General features: G+C 29.3%; 1 pseudogene; it reads left to right on the top strand.

The window, feature by feature from the left end:
* The first annotated feature begins 608 nt into the window (after positions 1-608).
* LOC108819940 (endo-1,4-beta-xylanase 5-like) lies at positions 609-5,330 on the top strand (annotated as a pseudogene).
* Positions 5,331-6,266: the final 936 nt, after the last annotated feature.

The following is a 6,266-nucleotide window of genomic DNA, read 5'->3' as shown; positions in this document are numbered from 1 at the left end:
CTTTAAATACAATACAAATATTAGAAAAAATTAAAATATTATATAATTATATTATTTTTAGAAAAACATAAAACTCAGATTTTGAAATAGTCAAAAACTCTTACTTAGCCTACTTTTTTTAAAATTAAAGTTAGCCTACCATTTCATTTATGATTTTGTTAGCTAGAAAATATAAAACATATTGTATGTTTTTTTTGAAAACAAAAAAATATTGTATGTTCAAGTTATTTACTTTTACATTTTTAATTTAATTTAATTTTCTATATTTATCTTTGGATTTTATTTAGAATTTGATAAAACATGAAAGCTACTAATGTACTCACAAGCTTTTGTGAATTATCTTGTCTTTAAAAGATTTTGGAGATTTTTAATTTTTTTTAAATAACTGTGAAAAATCTATAGAAATAAAATTATGAAATTAGTATTAAAAAATTATGTCAGTGAATAGTTTTTAAATGATTCTGTTATTTATTTGTTAAAACCTATTTAAAGATTTTAAAAATCAAATCTTAACAAAAACATTTTAAGCTATAGGAAAATACTTTTTGTAAACTTATTTTAACCATATATATAGGTTAATGACCGACACCGGTACAAAAACATTAATTATGGCTCCGCCACTGGCTCTGGTTAGTATATGGTGACTACATCAAAGGAAAAATCAACTTGAAAGACCAACAAATTATCAAGGACTTACATATCTGTTAACTTTGTTTATTTTTTTAGAATGTGTATTGACTATTGACTATACTTATATATTTGCTTTCTATTAAAGATTAATGGGATGATAAGGGCATCTCTAATCCAATTCCATGTTTTCCTCCAAAATAGAGTAAAAGTGAATATGGAGTAAGAAATATTCCAACCCAACTCCATATCCCATTCCATAATGAAATTTACTTCATAGATGAAGTAATATATTTTTTGTTTGTACATTACTCCATTATGGAGTGGAAAATAGAATAGGGTTGAAACATTTTTACTCCATATTTATTTTTATTCCATTTTGGAGGAAAATATAGAGTTTTACATTGGAGATGCTCTAGGTACCTGGACCTCGTTTTCCAAATGAATATGTGGTCAAATCTTACAAAAGTATAGTCATACTTTCGTTTTTTGTTAAGTCACTATATCAAGACCATAAAAACAAATAGTATAAAATTATTGAAACCCTTAAGCATTATCAAGCGATTCTTTAGTTGCAATGAAGCTTGTGTTGCTTCTGCTGTATTTCTCTATCAAGTTGTTCCCCACTTTCATATATTATTATTGTTGTTATGTTAAATTGAATTTCCTATAAGGTTTCTCTATCAATATATATTTTAATGCTTGTACATGGTATAAACTTTTGGATCTCTTATTATCAACGATAAATAAAATTTCGATTTGGAAAAGGTTTATTTGGAAAAGGGACTTCTCTACGCTTTCTCTGGTAGATAGGGAAAATTGCCAATAAAAAAAAAACAAAAAAGCAAGGATGTTGTCCCTTTGGTATAAATTTTTTTTTGTCCAATTTTTCTCCGTTTTACCCTTTGTATTTCTGAAAATTAATGAAATAAATAGTTTTGTGAATCAAAAAAAAATATTAAAAATACAAACAATTAATAAAACACCTATATACACAAGCGATATTTTTTTTCTTCAAAAAGTTTATAAATAAAAATTTGAAAATACGTTCTACTAAAAGTAGAATGTGCCTTTTACGGAAAATGTTATAGTAGAAAACGATTTCTAAAATAAACACGTTCTTTTTTAGAAAGTACATTCTACTAGTTACTAAATTTCTAAATAAGTGGAATGCACATTCTACTAATCCTAAAGCTATCTACTTTTCGTCTGGATGCATCTTCTACTTTTATTAAGTATTCTAAATTTCGTGCAATGTGTTTTCTAAAATGTACTATTACGTCTACTAAAAGTAGAAAGCGTGTTCTGGATTTTTGTCAATCTTCTAAACTTTTAGAATGCGCCTTCTACGGATAAGATTATCTGATTTTTGCGAAAATTAATGAAAGTTTCACTTAAGGAAATATTCTAAAAATCTCCTAAAAATATTTTAACTTCCTAAAACGTGTTATTTTCGATTTTAATTGTCAAAAATTTTTAAAAAATAATTTTCTCTTGTCTTCTTCATTAATCTATGGTTTTCCCATAGTTTTTCTTTTGATTTTTTTTCATAAACTCTTGTTCTACATGATACATATCTATACAACATGTGGTGTTTTGAAGTTAGGTGCAATTTTTTGTAAAATTTTATTTTTTTTTTATAAAGTTTACAAATTTTATTTTTATTAAAAACATTTTTAAAATTTTTATTTTTATTAAAAAGTTCGATAAAATTAAAAAGGTTACAACATTTTAAACTTTTTATAAAAATAAAACTTTGTAAAATGTTTTTAATAAAGTTAGTTTAAAGTTTTTATTAAAAAAATTTATAAAGTTTTATTTTTATTTTTATAAATTTTAAAATTTTTATTTAATTAAAGTTTTATTAAAAACGTTTTAAACTTTTTATAAAAATAAAACTTTGTAAAATGTTTTTAATAAGTTTATTTAACGTTTTTATTAAAAAACTTTGTAAATTATTTTATTTTTACAAAGTTTATTTTTATTAAAAAAAATTAAAAGTTTTATTTTATTTCCCTTTTTAAAACGTTTTTAATTAAAAAATTTAAAATTCTTTTAATTTAATGTGTTTAATAAAAACTTTAAACAAACTTTATAAAATTTGTAAACTTTATAAAAATAAAAATAAAACGTTACAAAAAGTTTTTAATAAAAAGTTTAAACAAACTTTATAGAAATACAATTTAATTTTTTTTAATTAAAAATTTTGATAAAATTAAAAAGTTTACATGCATTTTAAACTTTTTATAAAAAATAAAACTTTGTAAACTGTTTTTTATTAGGTTGATTTAACGTTTTTATTTAAAAAATTGTAAATATTTTTTTATTTTTATTAAGTTTTACAAAGTTTATTTTTATTTAAAAATTAAAAGTTTTTATTTTTATTTTCCCTTTCTAAACTTTCTTAATTATTATTTTTTAAATTCTATTAGTTTAATGTGTTTAATTAGATTAATCAATGGTTAGTTTTGGGATTATGAAAAAAATTATATTAAAGAAACAACTAAATGATGGTTTTATACTATAGGGACAACCATACTGAATTTTTGTTCCGTTTTGGCTCGCACTCTTTAGAATTTTGTAAGCATTGTGCCAGCTAATTTGTTATATGTTACTTGTAGCTTGGTTACAAGTAAGCCAAGGGAACGCTCCTCTAAGAGCCGTTTTCAAGAAGAATGGTGAATATAAGCATGCCGGTTCAGTTATTGCTGAATCCAAATGCTGGTCCATGCTCAAAGGTGGTCTAACTGTTGATGAATCTGGTCCTGTAGATCTCTTCTTTGAGGTATCTTCATATACAAACATAGTAATGGTCTTAGATTGTTTGTCTAAGAAAACTACTACTTTTAATATATTATTAAAAGGAAAGTTACAAAAAGATACCAAAGTTTATTTTTAAAAAGGACGAATTTATTGAGAAATGTAATTTATGATTGAGAATTTTTTTATGATAATACTAAATATTTTTTAATCATAAATATAACACAGAAAAGTCAAAATGACCAAAATATTTAATTAAAAAGGTAAAACAACAGTTATATCCCTAGGATTAACTTTAAAAAAAAATATTATTTAAAATAATAATGTTTTAAAATAATTATTTATGGTCTTTTGGGAGATTTGCTATGATTTATGGTTCTTTTCATTTTAAATGTGAAAAGAAAAACGTTACATTTAAGTGGAAACAGAGAAATTAACCAATGATGATTCTTATTGACTTATTGTAATGCGTAGAGCGAGGACACAACCGCTGAGATTTGGGTGGACAGCGTCTCGTTGCAACCATTTACTCAAGAAGAGTGGAACTCTCACCACAAGCAGAGCATTAGCATAACGAGGAAAGGAGCCGTGAGGATCAGAGCCGTAAACAGCGCCGGTGAGGCAGTACCAAACGCAACCATCTCCATCGTTCAAAACAGACTCGGGTTCCCATTCGGGTGCAGGTGCTCGGCGGGAAGTAACATACTTGGGAACCAAGCATTCCAAGACTGGTTCACTAAGAGATTCACTGTGACAGTTTTCGAGAACGAGATGAAATGGTACAGCACGGAAGCTGTAAGAGGCAAAGAGGATTACTCAACCGCAGACGCGATGGTAAAATTATTCAAGCAACATGGGATCGCTATTCGTGGCCACCATATTCTGTTGGACGACCCTAAATATCAACCTAGTTGGGTGACGGCATTGAACGGACCCGATCTCTACAACGCCGTGAAGAGAAGGGTTTACTCGGTTGTGTCAAGGTACAAAGGCCAACTCGCTAGTTGGGACGTTGTGAATGAAAATCTCCATTTCTCATTCTTTGAGAACAAGATGGGCCCTAAAACCTCCTATAAAGTCTTTGAGCAGGCGCATGCTAGTGACCCAACGACTACAATGTTTATGAATGAATTCAATACGTTAGAGCAACCAGGGGATGGGGTGTCTAGTCCAGCAAAGTATATATTTACAGAAGCTTAGAGAGCTTCAATCTATTCGTGTCCCCGGAAACATTCCTTTAGGGATCGGTCTTGAGTCTCATTTTTTCACTACTCCTAACATTCCGTATATGAGATCAGCTCTTGACACTCTTGGTGCCACTGGTTTGCCTATTTGGCTATTTGAGGTCGACGTCTCAGCTCCTCCAAATGTTCAGGTAACTCAAATATATTTAAGGGTTATAAATATGTTAGGGTTAATCATAATAACAATTTTTTTTTACAATTTGAGAAAATCTTGGGGGAAAAGACAAATGTTTCATCCTTGCATGCCAATTATTTCGAGCAGGTCCTTAGGGAAGGCCACGCACATCCGAAAGTGAAAGGAATGGTGACATGGTCAGGTTATAATCCAAAAGGTTGCTTCCGAATGTGCCTCACCGATGGCAACTTCAGGAACCTACCGACCGGAGACGTCGTGGACAAACTTCTGCGAGAGTGGGGAGGGCTTCGTGGGCAAACCACAGGTTTAACTTATGCTGATGGGTATTTTGAAGCTTCACTCTTTCATGGTGACTATGATCTCAGTATTGATCACCCTCTCACCAATTCAACAGCTTCTCACAGCTTTAAGTTGAGTTCTGAGAACTCCCACCCATCTCCTTCAATTGTCTTTCGTGTTTGACACGCTAAGTTTACAACTACTTTGTAATTGAGTAGTTTGATTTTAAATTTTAGCCTTGTGTGAGGAAACTACCGAGGGTTATTATTATTCATAAACACCAATTAAGCTGGTTTGCTGAAGTTTAAGCCCTGGATAACATCTATCAATCAATAGTACTAATAGGCAATTCTGATACGTAACCAATTTTAAGTATTCTATTTCTTATAAGTATTTCTGATCCAACATCAGCTGCTAAACTCGTAGGAAGTTAAACTAATCAAACCATTACATATGGGCACTCCTAATAATAATGACTTATCGAGTGTTGACCAAGTGTAGTTAAATGGTCAACTATTTTTGAAGAATGTATGGGAAATTTAACTGGGTCATATTAGAAAACTGAATGAAGCATGAATGTCTTCTAATTTATATGTGTCAAATGATAGAACTTCTTTATATACAAGTTCATGTAGGAAGTTAACAGTCTTTTGTCTCCCAGGTTAAATGGTCAACTATTTTTGAAGAATGTATGGGAAATTTAACTGGGTCATATTAGAAAACTGAATGAAGCATGAATGTCTTCTAATTTATATGTGTCAAATGATAGAACTTCTTTATATACAAGTTCATGTAGGAAGTTAACAGTCTTTTGTCTCCCAGGCACTCCCACTATCGAGTTATTCAGCAAAATAAAGTTAGGATCGTATCTTGCATTTCGTTTTACACAATGTGTTTATCATTAACCCGACGATTTATTGTTTATCTTTAGGTTCACTATATTTGCCTATATGGCTTACACAGGTTCATATGCCTAATCATTGTCAAAAAGAAAGGCTTTCTACATTTTTATTCATAATCATATACAGTAATGGGATTACTATTTTTTTTTATAACTCGGAGATGTGTGGTAGATCGAGATCCAACCGACTAATTTCTTGGAAACCTGTCCACCAGCACCAGATCCGATTATTCACAATGGAAATTAAATATCTATATTGCTTGGCAATACAAATAGGTAAATCTGAATTTGGTAAGTATCAAATCATGGGTGTTTAGCA

The sequence above is a fragment of the Raphanus sativus genome, chromosome 8 (assembly GCF_000801105.2).
Source record: "Raphanus sativus cultivar WK10039 chromosome 8, ASM80110v3, whole genome shotgun sequence".
Lineage (NCBI taxonomy): Eukaryota > Viridiplantae > Streptophyta > Magnoliopsida > Brassicales > Brassicaceae > Raphanus > Raphanus sativus.
The sequence above is the reverse complement of the archived record's forward strand: the minus strand, read 5'-3'. Positions and strand labels throughout refer to the sequence as shown.